The sequence below is a fragment of the Coccinella septempunctata genome, chromosome 1 (assembly GCF_907165205.1).
Source record: "Coccinella septempunctata chromosome 1, icCocSept1.1, whole genome shotgun sequence".
Classification (NCBI taxonomy): domain Eukaryota; kingdom Metazoa; phylum Arthropoda; class Insecta; order Coleoptera; family Coccinellidae; genus Coccinella; species Coccinella septempunctata.
In genome coordinates, this window is record NC_058189.1 from 36,059,854 (window position 1) to 36,077,561 (window position 17,708).

The 17,708-nt window shown below is 35.0% G+C and overlaps 1 long non-coding RNA gene across 1 annotated transcript; it reads right to left on the reverse strand.

Moving 5' to 3' along the window:
- Positions 1–15,821: 15,821 nt before the first annotated feature.
- LOC123315187 lies at positions 15,822–16,930 on the reverse strand. The gene is made up of 2 exons (XR_006537926.1): positions 16,725–16,930; positions 15,822–16,667 (listed from the first exon to the last, which is right to left on the reverse strand). It is a non-coding gene; the product is annotated as an uncharacterized LOC123315187 (long non-coding RNA).
- Between the last annotated feature and the right edge of the window lie 778 nt (positions 16,931–17,708).

Below are 17,708 nucleotides of genomic sequence, written 5' to 3' on the forward strand. Positions count from 1 at the left end.
AATTACACAGGTTATTCAAATTTTTCAAAATTTAATGCAGAATGCTAATGATCTGCAAAAATTAGATAATGAATGGCGTTTGCTTCGCAATACGGAGGAAATTCAAACTATGCCAAACGATATTCAGGAATTCTGGAATGAAGTGAAAAATCTCAGATATGGTAATGGAAATTATATGTTATTCACAGTTATGCCTTCCCCACTCTTCAGCCAACGTAGAAAGAATTATTTACCAAATCAATTTAATGAAGACTAAACAGGGAAATTGGCTGATAACTAGCACAATATCTGGGATCCTTCATATTAAACAAGTTTTACGGTAACACGTATCGTATCTTTTTATGATAACTCATTGAGAAAACGCACGATTGTGGTTATCTTCCGTCTCAATTGTAAATGAAACGAAATGTAGAATCCAGAATTTGCAGAAATCAGAGAATATCGTTCATAACAATATTGGCAAGGTAACGGTTGTCAATTGTGCAAAATTCATCGCTCATATCTAAAGATTCGTTCCTTCTGCATTGGATATACAAAATATCATTTTTTGATAAAATTCGTTATTCTCGAATGATTTTAGTTTTAATGAATTATTAAGTTGTTTCCTGGGTATATCATCCAATGAATTTTTTTCATTAAATAATTTTCTCCAATAGAGCATTCAAATTCAGAAATGACAATTTGAGTTCATTTTGCTAATTTGAAAAATGCCAAATTGAAATTAATTATTGCCAATTTGCTTCTGATCAATGCCAGTTTGAAATTGATGTTGCTCATTTGATTTTGACTAATGTCATTTTGATTCTGATTAGCGCCTATTGAACCTTGTATGTTATTTTAAATTTTTCATTGTTTTTTATATTGTGGACCAAAACTCGAGATACTTTGAGCTGAGTTTGACTTTTTTTTCTGTTTTAACTAACTTCTTTGATGTTTGCTCCTGATATGAGCTCATTGCAGCTCGAAACATGTAGAGCTTATTGAATCTTTGAAGATTTTATATCTGGTTTAGTGATCTACTCCTTCTAATATGGATTTCCCAGATATGAGGACATTCTATGTTAATCGACAGAAAGGTGCCTACAGATTACTTTGACGTGACGTGGGCCCAAGTCATTATGCGCAGGATTAAAAAATATAACATAGGATTTTGAGTCGAAGCGTTCAAATTGTTCTGACGTGACGTGGGAATGTTACGTCAGACCAATTTAACGCTTCCGTTCAAAATCTAATCTGCAGGCACCTTCCTTGACCATCATTTAGCATCATAACTAGCAATGCCTACCAGAGTATGAACTTTTAGAAGCTCAATCACAGTTTATTTTTCACAAAGTCCTTCGTATATTACCGAACAATAATAAATTTTTTTACTTTACTAGTATGTAAGTCATATTTTATGTTAAAATCGAAATTCAGTTCATCACTTGTAGAAATGTGTATTTTCCATTTTTTTTCCCGCCTAGTTAATTTTATACAGGGTATTCTACAAGCTCTTTGACAAACTTTGACAGAAGGTAGATGTGCTTCTTTTGAACATTTTTTTTCCTATGAACATAGGTCCGATTTGTTTTCGTTTAGGAGTTACAAGCATTTGAATTTTTTTTTTCATGTTTTGATTAAGTAGGCCGACAGAAAATATTTCAGTGTAAACGTTTGGGGTGGGATTTTCAACAATGATTAGATGCCAGTAAATGTTATAAATGATCGTTTAAATGCAGATTTGTATAAAAAATTTTTTGGAGCACAACCTTATTGACTTCATTGATAATTTAGAGCTAAACATTGTTGGAAATATGTGTTATTGTACAATGGTGCACCACATAGAGGAAGACAAGTAGTCAGTTGGCTGAATGAACATTACCCGAATGGATAGGTCAAGGAGGACCAATACAATGGCCATCTCGTTCACCTAATCTAAATCCCTTAGATTTTTATTTATGGGGTCATATGAAGCAACTTGTTCATCATGTTAAAATCCAATCTCATCAACAATTACTTGATAGAATTCGACATGCAGCAGACCAAATACGAAACGACCCAAAGCTGATCCGTCGAGTAACGGCATCTTGACGAATTAGTCAAAGATTCAGTTCGGGACTATATAAATGGCTTCTAGACAGGGTAATTATGGCAATTAAAAAAGAACTGTGCTAGGTTGGTGAAAAAAGTCGTACCCACCAATTCCGGGTCCCAGATTACGAAAATGAAAACGAGAATTCTGCAAGCCTCTTAGTTTTCCCAAAAAAAATGGGAAAGTTTCCCTTTGGAAGGTGGGGTTATATATTGTTATAGCTTGTTTTTTTCTACTTTCTTGATCAATACTCGTTGGAAAGGTTCAATTCGTGAACTTTCAAGCTTTTCCAGTAAAAAAATGATTTCATTTCGTTGAAAACGTTGATTGTTTACATCCGAATTGTTGTTACCGCCATGATATTTCGACCCACGAAGTGAACATACATATGTGTAGTTGAATTGAAGGAAATTAGAATTGTTTGAGATAATAACGTAAAGTAGGGTTGCACTATTTCGCGCCCCTTTTCAAGTAAAAGACTTGGCAGAACTATTTTATCCGCTATTCCGCTTCGCTATATAAATCCAAGCACAAGTCCCCCAGACTTGTGCTTGAATTAGGGATTCCTTTCTTTTCGTCCTGGTGTACGGCAAGTACAAGGTTTCAATTTTCTTTTCTTTTCGTCCTTTCCCTTCCCTCCTTTTTTTCCATCATAATGGCGTGCACGAGATGTCTTCTCCCTCATACAGATTTTATTTTTTTGTTGAGAGATGAAGGAGTTGGAATGAAATGGATTGCCCAGAATGCAATACAACTTGCACATATTATCCAGCGTATTCAAAATTCGTGTGTAACAATACTATCGTAATCATAGCCATTTGATGATTTATCAATAAAGTTAATTTCTCTCTCTCTCTCTCTCTCTCTCTCTCTCTCTCTCTCTCTCTCTCTCTCTCTCTCTCTCTCTCTCTCTCTCTCTCTCTCTCTCTCTCTCTCAATACTATCGCGGTTCCGAATAGACGAAAAAGACAAAATTGCGGTTTTGTCAAATACGTAAAAAATCATTCATTTTTTTCTGGCTCACCAAAATCTTTTGCGGAAATACGTAGGTTTGTTGCATATTGGCTCGTAGACACTAAGCAGGAATATTTAGAAGCAGAGATCGATTTGTGATCACACACAGTGGTAGACTGGTCCATGTTTTGCAGGGAAGTGTGTTTGATTTACGCGACTCAACATAATGGACGTTTAGGGGGACCGAGCAAAATTGTAGAAATTAACGAAGCCAGCTTTGGCAAAAGAAGATATAATAGAGGTCGGATTATTGACGGGCAATGGATTTTTGGAGGTATCGAGAGGGGCTTCAACAAAGTATTCATGATTCCGGTTGCAGATCGGAGTCGAGACATTGGGTCTGTGGAGCTGACCAGTGAGCCGATACTATTATTATTTCTGACTGCTCGAGAGCCTATGACTGTCTAAGTCATGAAGGCTACCATCACCAGCTAGGTCGGTGAAAAACATCGTACTCACCAATTTCGGGTCCCAGATTACGAAAATGAAAGCGAGAAGTCTGCAATTCTCTTAGTTTTCCCAAAAAAAAAATGGTTAAGTTTCCTTCTTGAACGTGAGGTTAGTGATAATAATAGCTTGTTTTTTTCTTAATCAATACTCGTTAGAAATGTTCGATTGAGGTAATCTCAAGCATTTCCAGTCAAAAAAATCATTTCGTCGAAAACGATGATTTTATATTTTGTTTACATCCGTATGAATCGTCATTGCCGTCATGATATTTCAACGTACGAACTGTCAAACGTTGCAAACTGAGCAACGTTGCCAATATTACATATGTGTAGTTGAATCGGAGGAAATTAGTTCAAATTGTTTGAGAAAATGACGTAAGATAGGGTTGCAGTATTTCGCGCTTTTTTTTACGTAAAAGACTTTTCAAATTTTTTGATTCAATTTGCCATATAAGTCCAAGCCCAAGTCCCCCAATTCCTTTCTATTCGTCCGTGTACGGTAAGTACAAATTTCAAATTTTAGTTCTCCTTTCGTCCTTCACCTTCCCTCTTTTTTCCATCGAAATAGCGTGCACGAGATGTCTTCTCTCTCGTTCAGCTTTTATTCATTTGTTGAAAAATGAAGACCGTATGAAAGAGTTTTTGAGAGAGGATGGGGTGATTGATTTGGCGAATGAGATGGACTGCCCACCTTGCGCATATTATCCTGCAAATTCCAAATTTACAGTCCCTGGCCATATTATTAGACGCACTAAGGATTTTTCATATATTGACTTGTATTGCCAAGAAAAAAACGAAATATTTACTTTAAAATCCACAGAATGTCATTTTCATTTATGAATTTCATTATATAGTTCTATGTTTCATTTATTTTCGATGTATTGCATTACATATTGACATATTGGAACCAGAGAATGAATCACCAACATATCTCTTCCTGCCGATGTCTCGCTTGATGCAGGTTTGAACGTGATATTCCGCGTTTTTTGTTCACTTTGCAGTCTAGAATCACTCAACGGTTTGTTTACTTCATCTAGAGCACATTTAGTTACCAGAAAAAGTTTATTGTGACCATTGAATCATGGGGAAAAAAAGGGACCTTACACCTCGAAAGAAAGCTGGAATTAAGGCCCTCATTGATGCAGAAATGTTTTCCAACCGCGAAATTTCAACAAGGTTGAATGTTTCTGAAGCTAGTGTACGACGCATAAAGAAAGCAGTTGAATCCGGTAAAGGATTAGCCCCGAAAAGGAAAAAAAAATGTGGAAGAAAGCCAATTTTTACTCCAAGGTCAGAACGATGCCTGAAGAAAATTTGTCTGCAAAACAGATTTGCATCCACAAATATCATCAGAACCAAACTAAAAGATGCTAATGTGAATGCTTCTGAGCGTACTGTACGCAGAAAATTGAAGGATTTGGATTTCAAAGCCTACCGACCTGCCAAGAAACCAAAATTAACAACAGCAATGAAAGCAAGGCGTCTGAATTGGGCCAAACAGTGGAGAGAAAAAGATCTGGACTTCTGGAGAACGGTAATTTAATATTTAATTAATCATCTACGATTAAATAATGAAGAGACGGCATTGATTATTAATATTTTCATTCTCTTTCGTGTTTTTGGTAGGTCTGCTTCAGCGATGAAAGCACCTTTGAAATATTGGAGAACAAAGCTCAGTTCGTACGTCGTCGCCATGGAGAAAAATTTCATCCCGACTGCCTCATCCAGACTGTTAAACACCCTACGAAAGTGATGGTCTGGTCAGTGATCAGCGGAAAAGGCACAGGACGTTTGTACGTGGTGAAAGGCATAATGAGACAAGACCAGTACAAAGAAGTCTTACAAAATCTGTTGCTGCCACAAGTCGCAGACTGGTTCCCCAATGACGAACCATTTGTTTTTATGCAAGATGGGGCACCCTGCCACACAGCCCGTTCTGTAAAAACCTATTTACGTGAACAAAATATCCCTTTGTTCGATTGGCCGGGCAATAGCCCCGACATGAATCCCATAGAAAATGTGTGGGAGCTAATGAAGAGAGAAGTGGCTAAAGATGTGATCACATCCAGAACACAGCTCTTGGAAAAAATAATCCACGTATGGAATCATCATCCACAAATGCAGCAAAATGTACAATCTTGCATTGATAGTATGCCGCTAAGAATTGAAGCTCTCATAGCGGCAAGAGGTGGCTCAACAAAATATTAGAATTTGATTTCCAAATGTGTTGAAACATAAATAAATTAATATTCTTCATTAAATATGATGTATTATTCGTGGAAACCATTGACATATGAAGAATATATATGTGTATTGAACATATATGTTCAATTTAATAATTCAATATTCAAAAATCAATTTTAAAGCGTATTTATTTGAGATTTTGCATCGAATTGATGGTGCGTCTAATAATATGGCCAGGGACTGTATGTGTAATAATACTATCGCGGTTCCGAATAGACGGAAAAGACAAAAATGTGGATTTTTCAAATACGTTAAAAATGATTCTTTTTTTTGGCTCTCCAAAATCTGTTGCGGAAATATGCGAGTTTGTTGCATATTGGCTAGTAAATACAAAGCAGGAAGACTTAGAATTAGAGATGGATTGGTCAGCACACACAGTGGTAGACTGGTCCATGTTTTGCAGGGAAGTATGTTTAGTTTGCGCGACTCAACATAATGAACGTTTAGGGGGACCGAGCAAAATTGTAGAAATTAACGAAGCCAAATTTGGCAAATTAAAATATAATGGACGGGCAATGGATTTTTGGAGGGATCGGGAGGGGCTCCGACAAAGTATTCATGATTCCGGTTGCAGATCGGAGTCGAGACTTTATTGGGGCTGTGGAGCTGACCAGTGAATGAGTCTTAACAGACAAGGGCGGATTTAGGGGGGGGCACGGGGGCACGTGCCCCCCCCAGACGGACGGATCTTTCTATACATACTTGAACTCTTAAAAATAAAAGTGAAGTTCATTTCTCACAGTTACTGCTGATTTTTTTGCTCGTCTGCCCGTTGTGCCCCCCCCAGAAAAAAATCCTGGATCCGCTCTTGTTAACAGATAAGACCATTATTTCTGACTGCTCGAGAGCCTATGACTGTCTAAGTCATGAAGGCTATCAGCACCTCACGGTCAACCACTCCATTAATTTCGTTGACCCTGAAACAGGGGATCACACCGAGAATGTGAAGCATTTCTGGAGGGACATCCGGGATCACATCCCGGAGTTCAAAACTCCGAAATATTTTAAATATGTATATATGCACTAAATTTATTCTTAAAGTAATTTTGTTTCTGAATCTTCCTCTTTTCACCTGTTTTTTAAACAGAATTGATTTGTTTAGTTTTCCATAAGTTTAGAGAATCGATTTATTTTTATTTTTTCACAGAGAATTTCAATTTCGTTCGTTACTTTATTTATACAAAGAATAATTGTTGTTCATTTATAATGACAGAATAATTTTTATTTTCATCTTCCCCAATTCCAATTATCCTAACTTTATTTGCCTTGCACTCCCAATAATCCTTTCCTGGCAAGGGTGACCCAAACCTAATCGTGGTCTTTGTTGGATGGCTTTTCCAATATATATTTATTTTTTATAGTTCAATTCGTTAGCACAAAATGTCTTTTCCAAGTTCCCTATACATAAAATGTTTCATTATCAAGCTATTCAGTAATACCCGATACTACAATAAATTCATTTATACAGGGTGTTTTCTAATTGAGTGTCATTATTTATGGGGGTGATTTTTGGGCCCATTTTAAGAAAAAAACTTTATATGAACATATGTCCCAAACGTCCTACCTTTTGAGATACGGGGTGGTAAAGTTTTTAAAAATAACTCATTCATTAACAATATCTACAATACCACTTCAAATATTTCAATGAAATTTGTCATACATGTATACTATAAATCAAGAGGGATTTTTTAATGTACATATCACTTTTTTCTTAATTTCCACCAGTGGCGTTCGTACTTAATTTGACTATTTGTCTATTTGGTAGACATTGATGGTACGCCACAGATTTTTCCTGAAATAAAAATTATTTTTGAAATTTCCAATCATTTCTTACCAAAGTTGATCACTTGACTTCTTTCAATCCAATTCACGGTTTCCGCTTGAAAAAATTAAAATCGTTTCTCTGCCTAATCATAAAAATATCCCTAATACATACATATGACAATATCACCATGCAGAGACATACGTAGATTTTATTTTTTTAGATGAAACCCATGAGTCGGAGTAAAAAATTCAAGAAATTAAATTTGCTCATAGTTGAATACGGTCAGTAGCGTGCCACTGACTGTCTAAATAATACCACCCTGTATCTCAAAAGGTAAGACGTTTAGCACATATGTTCATATAAAGATTTCTTCTTAAAATGGGCCCAAAAATCACCCTCATAAATATTGACATTCAATTAGGAAATACCCTGTATATTAGAAAAGCAAACAAAGATGGGCTTTTCCTATCTCACCAGTTCGAAAGGAATCCACTGACAACCTGATTGGAGACTTGACAACGTTCCATATTGTGTGTCGAATATTGTACCTCAAATTTTTAACACAGATTTCAATCTGTCGTTCTTTGTACCTAAAATCATTATGCGACCATTGCCACAATGGCACAACTCTGCCTTATTTTTAAGATCAAAAGAGACAAGTTTGCAGAAAGAAAAAAATTGCCAAAAATTATTTTATGTTAATTATTGTGGACAAAAAATAGTTCAGCAATGCAAAACTAGTGTATGTCCAAACAGAGTTCCTATGTCCAAATTTTTCTCGAATTTCTTCTTTATTAAATTTCAAGCCTAAAAATCAATTATGATGTTCAGAGAAACTTTGAAATGAAAGAATTTCAGGAAAAGAACATTCAGCTCTTGACATATTAAAAAAAGTGTTTCTTGAAGAGTACAAATTTTGGACTAAATATAGTTCTGGATTCAACCGATCATGTTATTTTAACATATTTCTGTCCTATATTTTTTTGACTCAAGATTATTTTATGTTAATTATTGTGGACAAAAAATAGTTCAGCAATGCAAAACTAGTGTATGTCCAAACAGAGTTCCTATGTCCAAATTTTTCTCGAATTTCTTCTTTATTAAATTTCAAGCCTAAAAATCAATTATGATGTTCAGAGAAACTTTGAAATGAAAGAATTTCATAAAAAGAACATTCAGCTCTTGACATATTAAAAAAAAAAGTGTTTCTTGAAGAGTACAAATTTTGGACTAAATATAGTTCTGGATTCAACCGATCATGTTATTTTAACATATTTCTGTCCTATATTTTTTTGACTCAAGATACACATACCTAGTATACGTCGTCTCTAATTGTTCATTCAACAAAAAAACTCAAAAACTGTTTGGGTCTATTTGGCAGATCATTTTCATTGATAATATGATAATGATCTTCATGATTCCATATTGTGTCAAGTTATTGAATGTCTTCGCACAAAGGCTTTACTTTAACTGTATTTCCTTAGGTTTATTATTCAGATATTATTATTGTAACAACTTGTAGATTTCAAAGAACGAACCTCATTATAATTACTAATATAAGAAGGAATGCATCACTTCCAGGAAATTTTGTAGCCCTAAATTCAATAGAATGCGTTCCGAAACAATTAGACAGCTGTGCTAGTACTAGAAAAAAGTACCTCTTCAAGCAGGACTCGAAGGGGAGGTACTTTTTTCAGAATTTAATATGTAATTGTCTGCATGTCATTAATTTTCCAATGGTAATTATGCAGAGTAGATAAAACGGTGCTAGATCGGTGAAAAAATCGTACTCACCAATTTCGTGTCCCAGATTACGAAAATGAAAACGAGAAGTCTGCAATTCTCTTAGGCCCGGTACTTTCACGTTCGAATAAATTTTACTCACTGTCAATAAGTATCTGTCAAATAATTTCCTATCTGAAGGATACCTTATTTCGGTACTTTCAGATGAAATTATTTGACGAATAACAATTCTATGAAAGCACGGTATACTACTTTTCACTGATTAATGTAAAATAGGACACCGCAATGCAGAAATTGTCATAATTACAACTAGAAAGCAAATATTTCGTGAAAATCACACAAACAATAACCATATATACTTCATTCAAATATATTTTAGCAGTCGGTTGGCCATGAAATAATTTTCTCAAGTTTTTGTAACTAGAACGAAGTTAGGTTGGCACTCATGAAATGTCGTTAATGTCATAACGCCGTTGCCACATCTAATATCAATTTTTATTACGAAAATTCGAAAATGCTGAAAGTGATTGAAAAAAGAGACAGGGTTTCAGGAAGTGCTATTTAGAATTCAGGTCCGCTCATTCAAATAGTTATACCCTGATATTCTAAAATCCACAATACGTCAGACGATAGCGAACATATTCAATGTAAGAAAATTTATATAATGTTTCATCTGAATCTAAAAGACTTATATTTCAGCTGAATATTTCCACAATCAGAAAGATTGTGAATGAAGAGTATGACAAAGAATTTCCTTTTATTGAGAGACCCACAAAAAGTGGTGGCATTTGGGAATTTTATGTTTGAATGCGGAAAGTTTACTACAGGATTTTCGATAAGCGTCATCGTAGAATAGGTTTCCGAAAATTGATTTTTCTATTCTTCATTTGACTTGTTGAATACCTAATTATTATAATTACATCAATGTATTAAGATGAATAGCCACAAATACGCGCAAATTGCCCTGTTACTTGTTTATTCATGTGAAATTTTTTTCAACGGTGAAGTTGCATCTTAACTTGAAACTTCCTTCAATTCCTTTTACTCATATTGATGCAAGATGATTTTTGTTGAAGAATTTAACATTCTTGTAATTATCTGTTAATTCCTTCGGGAGATACCCATTCCCAACCACTGCATCATATGCATTTCATCTTCGGGTTAATATTTTTGAAATCTACAAATGATGTAAGCCAAAGAAGATAACGAACATTAACTCTCCTCAAGCTAGTGCATATTATGATATTATACTGATCTCTTGTATTTTCCATGCAAATAACTGGATTTGGTATGTCGTCAATCAGTTTGTATAAACTTCAATTATGTTCGTCACATATTTTCCGAAGAGATTCGACATTGTGATAAAATACGTAATAACAGAAACTTTTACGTAGAACGGGCAACATAGCGTTGATTTAAAACCCAAAAATGTTTTGACAAGCTTCATAACCCCACATTTTCGTACTATACAGAGTGAAATGTGTCAAATTTCCATGGCCAACCGACTGCTAAAATAAAGTTGAATGAAGTATAGTAAGAATCTAAAAAATTCAACCATTAATGACGTACCGATATTCGATCTATGACAAATAAAATCTTATTAACGAGTTTCAATGACAGATTTATTCGATGAATAACACTATCTGAAAATGAAAAGACAGCATTTTCACTTATTCTATGAATAAGACTTATCTATCGAATAAATTTATTTATTCGCACTTGAAAGTACTGGGTCTAAGTTTTCCAAAAAAAAATGGGAAAGTTTCCTTCTTGAACGTGAGGTTAGTGATAATAATAGCTTGTTTTTCCTTAATCAATACTCGTTAGTTCGTTCGATTGAGGTAATCTCAAGCATTTCCAGTCAAAAAATCATTTCGTCGAAAACGATGATTTTATATAATGTTTACATCCGTATGAATCGTCATTGCCGCCATGATATTTCAACGTACGAACTGTCAAACGTTGAAAACTGACCAACGTTGCCAATATTACATATGTGTAGTTGAATCGGAGGAAATTAGTAAAATAGGGTTGCACTATTTCGCGCCCTCTCTTACGTAAAGGACTTTGCAAATCATTTGATTCAATTTGCTATATAAGTCCAAGCCCAAGTCCCCCAATACCTTTCTGTTCGTCCGTGTACGGTAAGTACAAGTTTCAAATTTTAGTTCTCCTTTCGTCCTTTACCTTCCCTCTTTTTTCCATCAAAATAGCGTGCACGGGATGTCTTCTCTCTCGTTCAGATTTTATTCATTTGTTGAAAGAATGTATGCAAGAGTTTTTGAAAGAGCATGGTGTGATTGATTTGGCGAATGAGATGGACTGCCCAAAATGCAATACACCTTGCGCATATTATCCTGCAAATTCCAAATTTATGTGTAATAATACTATCGCGGTTCCGAATAGACGGAAAAGACGAAAATGTGGATATTTCAAATACGTTAAAAATAATTCTTTTTTTTCTGGCTCCCCAAAATCCGTTGCGGAAATATGCAAGTTTGTTGCATATTGGCTAGTTGATACCAAGCAGGAAGATTTTGAATTAGGGATGGATTGGTCAACGCGAGTCAACATAATGACCGTTTAGGGGGACCGGGCAAAATTGTTGAGATAGACGAAGCCAAATTTGGCAAAAGAAAATATTATAGAGGTCGGATTATTGACGGGCAATGAATTTTTGGAGGGATCGAGAGGAGGGTCATGTGCTACCAGCACCTCACGGTCAACCACTTCATGAATTTCGTTGACCCTGAAACAGGGGCTAACACCCAGAATGTGGAGCGTTTCTGGAGGGATATCCGGGATCACATCCCGAGGTACGGGAGACGGTCAGAATATTTTCCTTTTTATCTGGCCGAGTATAGATTCGAAAAATTGTTCAATAGGGTTCAAAGATTTCACGAATTTTTAAATATATAGCGTACGCGTATCCAATGAACACTTTAACTTCTGGTGATGATTGAACCGTCAATTTTCACGACTCTTATTTTATTCGTGTGTATTGTTCCATTCCGGAAATATCTAAAATATATATTAAATTTATTATTTGAGTAATGTTGATTCTGAATCTTCCTCTTTTTCCTTCCTTTTTAATAGAATTGATTTATTAAGTTTTTTACATGTTTTTAGAATTGATTTATTTTTATTTATTCAAAGGGCATTTCAATTAGGTTCGTTACTTTATTCATACAAAGAATAACTGTTATGTTTGCTATTTTATTTATATAGACTGAATAATTTTTATTTTCATTTTCCCCAATCCCAATTATCCTAACTGCCTTTCTCTTCTTTGCATTCCCAATAATCCTTTCCTGGCAAAGGTGGCCCAAACCTCCTAGTAGTCTTTGCTGGATTGCTTTTCCAATATATAATTATTTAAATTATTATTTATGGTTCAATTCGTTTGTATAAAATAAATGAGCTCTTTTCCGAGTTCCCTATATCTAAAATGTTTCATTATCAAGCTATTCAGTAATACCTGATAACTACAATAAATTCATTTATATATTAGAAAAGCAAACAAAGATGGGCTTTCCTTATCTCAACAGATCGAAAGGAATCCACTGACAACCTGATTCGAGACTTGACAACGTTGCATACTGTGCGACCTATGACACTTCGTGGGTCGTATATCATGGCGGTTACGACAATTCATACGGATGTAAACAATGAATAAAGTCAACGTTTTCAACGAAATCAAAGCATTTTTGAAAACAAGCTGAAATTCTGTAATTTTTGTGGTTAATTATGCAGAGTAGATAGAACGGTGCTGGGTCGGTGAAAAAAATCGTACTCACCAATTCCGGGTCCCAGATTACGAAAATGAAAACGAGAAATCTGCAATTCTCTTAGTTTTCCCAAAAAAAAAAATGGGAAAGTTTCGCTCTGGAAGGTATGGTTATATACAGGGTGTGGCGTAATAAATGGATAATATGGTGCCTGCGGGTAGAGGACCTTATGGCGGTTCAGAAAAATATATTTTATGTTTAGTAAAAGTCCCTTGGTTTTCGAGGTATTGGAGATTTTCGAAAATTCAAGAAAATCACAGCCTTCGCCACTCGTTTTGAAGGCAAAACTCCAAATGAAGGAATTTTTTCAAAATGTTTTTTGGATAGTGTTCCTGGACGCTATCGAATGTAGATTATTATTTCTGGGGCGCTTGAGTAGTTTTTCATAAAAAAAGATCTAACTCAAATTTTCCGTTTTGCTTATAGAGTCCTCTACCCGCAGGCTCCATATTATCCATTCATTACGCCACACCCTGTATATAACCATACCTTCCAGAGCGAAACTTTCCCATTTTTTTTTTTTTGGGAAAACTAAGAGAATTGCAGATTTCTCGTTTTCATTTTCGTAATCTGGGACCCGGAATTGGTGAGTACGATTTTTTTCACCGACCCAGCACCGTTCTATCTACTCTGCATAATTAACCACAAAAATTACAGAATTTCGAGTTTCTAGCTTAACTGGAATTTTAGAAAAAAAATGAAAACTGAATTTTAGTCACCACTTTTTAGGGGTGATATCTCGGAAAGGAGTGGGCTGAGGAAGTTTTGTTATAGAAAAAACCCATCTTAATTTCATACGAGCAATCACCTCCTCAATTTTGTAGCATGAATTTAGGAACATCCTGTATGTCAGAAGAAACACTCGACTATTTAAACTTTTTTTTCTTTGTGGTTAAATGATCCAAAAATTTATTATACATGATATAAATATGGATATGAAGATGACCACTTCAAAAGGCTAAATTTAACGCAATGAGATAGAAAATCTTTATCAATCGGGAGTATCAACAGTATTGTTCTCGTACCTCTTTATTCGACAAATTTTTTGCTAACAAAAAAAAATATGAACATGTACAGTTCCTATATGCCAAAGATGCTGTGTGGAGCTGGCAGCCCAAAATGCGAATTTTGAAACAGCAATTTTAGGGTCGTTTGTCCATCGCACGCTCATGTTTGTCAACCTTTTTTTTTTATACAGGCACTGTTTGGAAGATATGAGGAAAAAACTTCTTTCGGTGCATATTTTGAGCAACAATCTCAAATTGCATAAACGAATTTTTAATGGTACATACAAATGAAAACTTTTGAACCAAAATTTCAGGGTCGTTTGCCCATCGTAGGCTGATGTTTGTCCACCTTATTTTTCATTTATACAGGCACCGTTCGAGAGATATGGAAAAAGAAGTTGTGTCGGAGCATTTTCTGAGTTCACCCAAATTGCGAAAACGTGTTTTTTATGGTCAAAATTGTTTGTCCAACGTTAATCCAATTTTTTCCACCCAATGTTTTTAATTTGTCCACCCACAGATCTAAAGAAATCAATTCTAGAAAATTTTGGAAAGTGTGAAGTTGGCTACAATAAATGAAAGTTTTTCAACCAAAATTTCAGAATCGTTTGTCCATCGTAGGTCCGTGTTTGTCCATTTTTTTTTTTCATTTGTCCAAGCACCGTTTGAGAGATGGAAAAAGGAGTGAAGATTGATGTCTATGGTTCTGTTTCATTCCACGAATGAAATAATTGTGTGGACAAACGATCTTCACTATAAAAAACACGTTTCCACAATTTGGGTGAGCTGCTCCGGAAATGCACCGAAACAACTTCTTTTTCCATATCTCTCAAACGTTTCCTGGACAATGAAAAAAAAGGTGGACAAACATGGACCTACGATGGATAAACGAAATGTTTGTTTCAAAATTTGCATTTGGGGGTGCCAGCTTCTCATACCTCAAAGATGTCATTACTGAAGCTTTTCACGATTATTTGAGAAATGTTCCATTTACTACCCAGCAAGATCAACAGGAAGAAGATAATAAATAGAAGACTGTGTCATTTCAAAATAATTTCTCCACTATTTTTCTGTTGAATTCCATGTTTTATTCGAAGAATTGTGTTTCATTTTTGTCAGATTCTGAACGAAATTTGTTTTGTATGATCTCAGAAAATGTTCCTCTCGGTTTTTCCAAGAAAGTATTATTGATTTTGGCCAATTATTAAGTCTATAAGTTATTTTTCAAATATGATTACTGCACTTCAACCCCACAATGCCCAATGAGTTGCAAGCAAAATAGTATATTCAAATACAAATAATCAAGAGAGAATGAGACAAGTTTGCAGAAAGAAAACACTTGCCAATAAGTATTTTATTTTCATAATTGTGGACATAAAATAGTTCAGCAATGCAAAACTAGTGTATGTCCAAATTTTTCTCGAATTTTTTCTTTGGCAAATTTCAAGACTAAAAAATCAATTATGATATTCAAACGGAAGTTTAAAATGAAAGAATTTTCAAAAAAGATCAATCAGATCTCGATTTATTAAAAAAACAAGTGTCTCTTGAAAAGCACAAATTTTGGACTAAATATAATTCTGCATTCAACCGATCATGTTATTTTCACCTATTCCTGTCCTATATTTTTTTCTTATCGGGATATACAATATACGTCGTGTCTCTGATTGTTCATTCAATAAAAAAACTCAAAAACTAGTTCGGTCCATTTGGCATTTCATTTTTATTGATAATATGATAATGAACTTTATACTTCTATATTGTGTCAGGTTATTGAATGCCTTCACAAATAGGCTTTACTTTCAGTAAATTTCCTTAGGTTTATTATTCAGATATTAATATTGTAACAACTTGTAGATTTCAAAGAATGAACCTCATTATTATTGCCAATATGAGAGGGAATGCATCACTTCAAGGAAATTTTGTAGCCCTAAATTCAATAGAATTTATGTTCCGAAACAATTAGACAGCTGTGCTAGTACTAAAAAAAAGTACCTCTTTGAGCAGGACTCGAAGAGGAGGTACTTTTTTCAGAATAATTGTCTGCATGCCACTAATTTTCCAATTATAAGGTTTGTTCGTAGAGATTGTGAACTGTACATAGTAAGCAAAATTCCATTTTAAGCGTGGGGAAGATCTATCAGATCTGTACAGTTGAGAACCATTGTGAACCACTCTACTAACAAACCTATAGACTTAATTTAAAATATGAATACAATGTTATTTATTAATTAGTATAATATTCGATACCCCAAATTATAATTCCTATATTAGTTGTATAGACCTATACTGCTAAATAAATATTATATCATTATGTAAAAGAAAATTTATAGCGTTAGTGTTGCATAAGAACGTTTCAAATTTTGGTGACGATTTAATTAAACCAAGAGACAAATCAGTTGTTTGATCCTTAATAAAAGTTTCAATGAATAAAAAAAAAACTTGCGTGTACCCTGGACCTCTTGTCACTTAATTCTTCCTACACATTGCAGATCAGTCATCATATTCCATATCCTAGTACATATCGAATTTATCAACTCCAGTACCATTTTGCAGCCAAATAGAGGATATGTGCCAATCCCATTCCTTAAAAAAATACGTTGTAGAACGCTAAAAAGTAGACAATTCGTAATTACTACATACCTCAAAGTTAGGGGTTAACTCGTTCTCGACCGCTATGAACAATGCACAAAGGTACTACTCAATGCACAACATTATAAAAAACTGAGAAGTAACGATAATTTTAGGATTATTTCGAAGCACAAGAACCAACAATAACTGCAGTTAACTTCAACCATCCTCGTTGGATTGGACTGGTATGGCCGTTCGCCGGTCTGGACTCTGGGCGGTCTGCGACACCGCTGGCGGGAACGGAGAGCGGATGACGCGCGCATAGCCATAGACTTATATGAATTTGATATTAGGTCTATGCGCAGAACACACACGTTCAAGTCCTTTGTTGGTGATCAATCTTCGCGCAGGCGCATTTTAGCTACGCTATATTGCCAATCGTTGGCGCCGTAGGGCTTGGACCTACTAGAAATTAACCTATTGATAATATATAATCAAAGAGAAGCTACTGTTACTCTTTGATATAATGATTTTCAAAGAGTTAAGCTGTATTCATTTTGCGGGCAGAAGTGCACTTCGGCACGGAAGTTACGCAGATGGCGTTCTCTGTTACCATTCGTAACTGGACTTGAATTTCCTTAGGAATGGTAACAGAGAACGCCATCTGCTTAACTTCCATGCCGAAGTGCACTTCGAACCACGAAGTGAATTGTGAATGCAGCTTTACGGATTGAAAGTTCACCAAACACTACTAATAAAAGTATCATATTCATTCAGCTAGCGCCCAGTTGTGGGAAAGTCATTAAATATGTATTGCTTCATTGAAAATTACAGTTTTAAATTTTAATGGGGCATTAAATCGCCACTTACGTGAGAAAATGAGTGAATCGGAAATCATTGAACGCAAGTCTGAAACTGTTTACTTGGGTATAACTTTCCAACACAATGTGAAATTTAACACACATTTTGAGTTCATCACCAACACAACTAAATTGTTAGGTTTAGTTCTCAGAAATAGCAGAGATTTTAATTGTTCCACTACCACTACCGTCTACC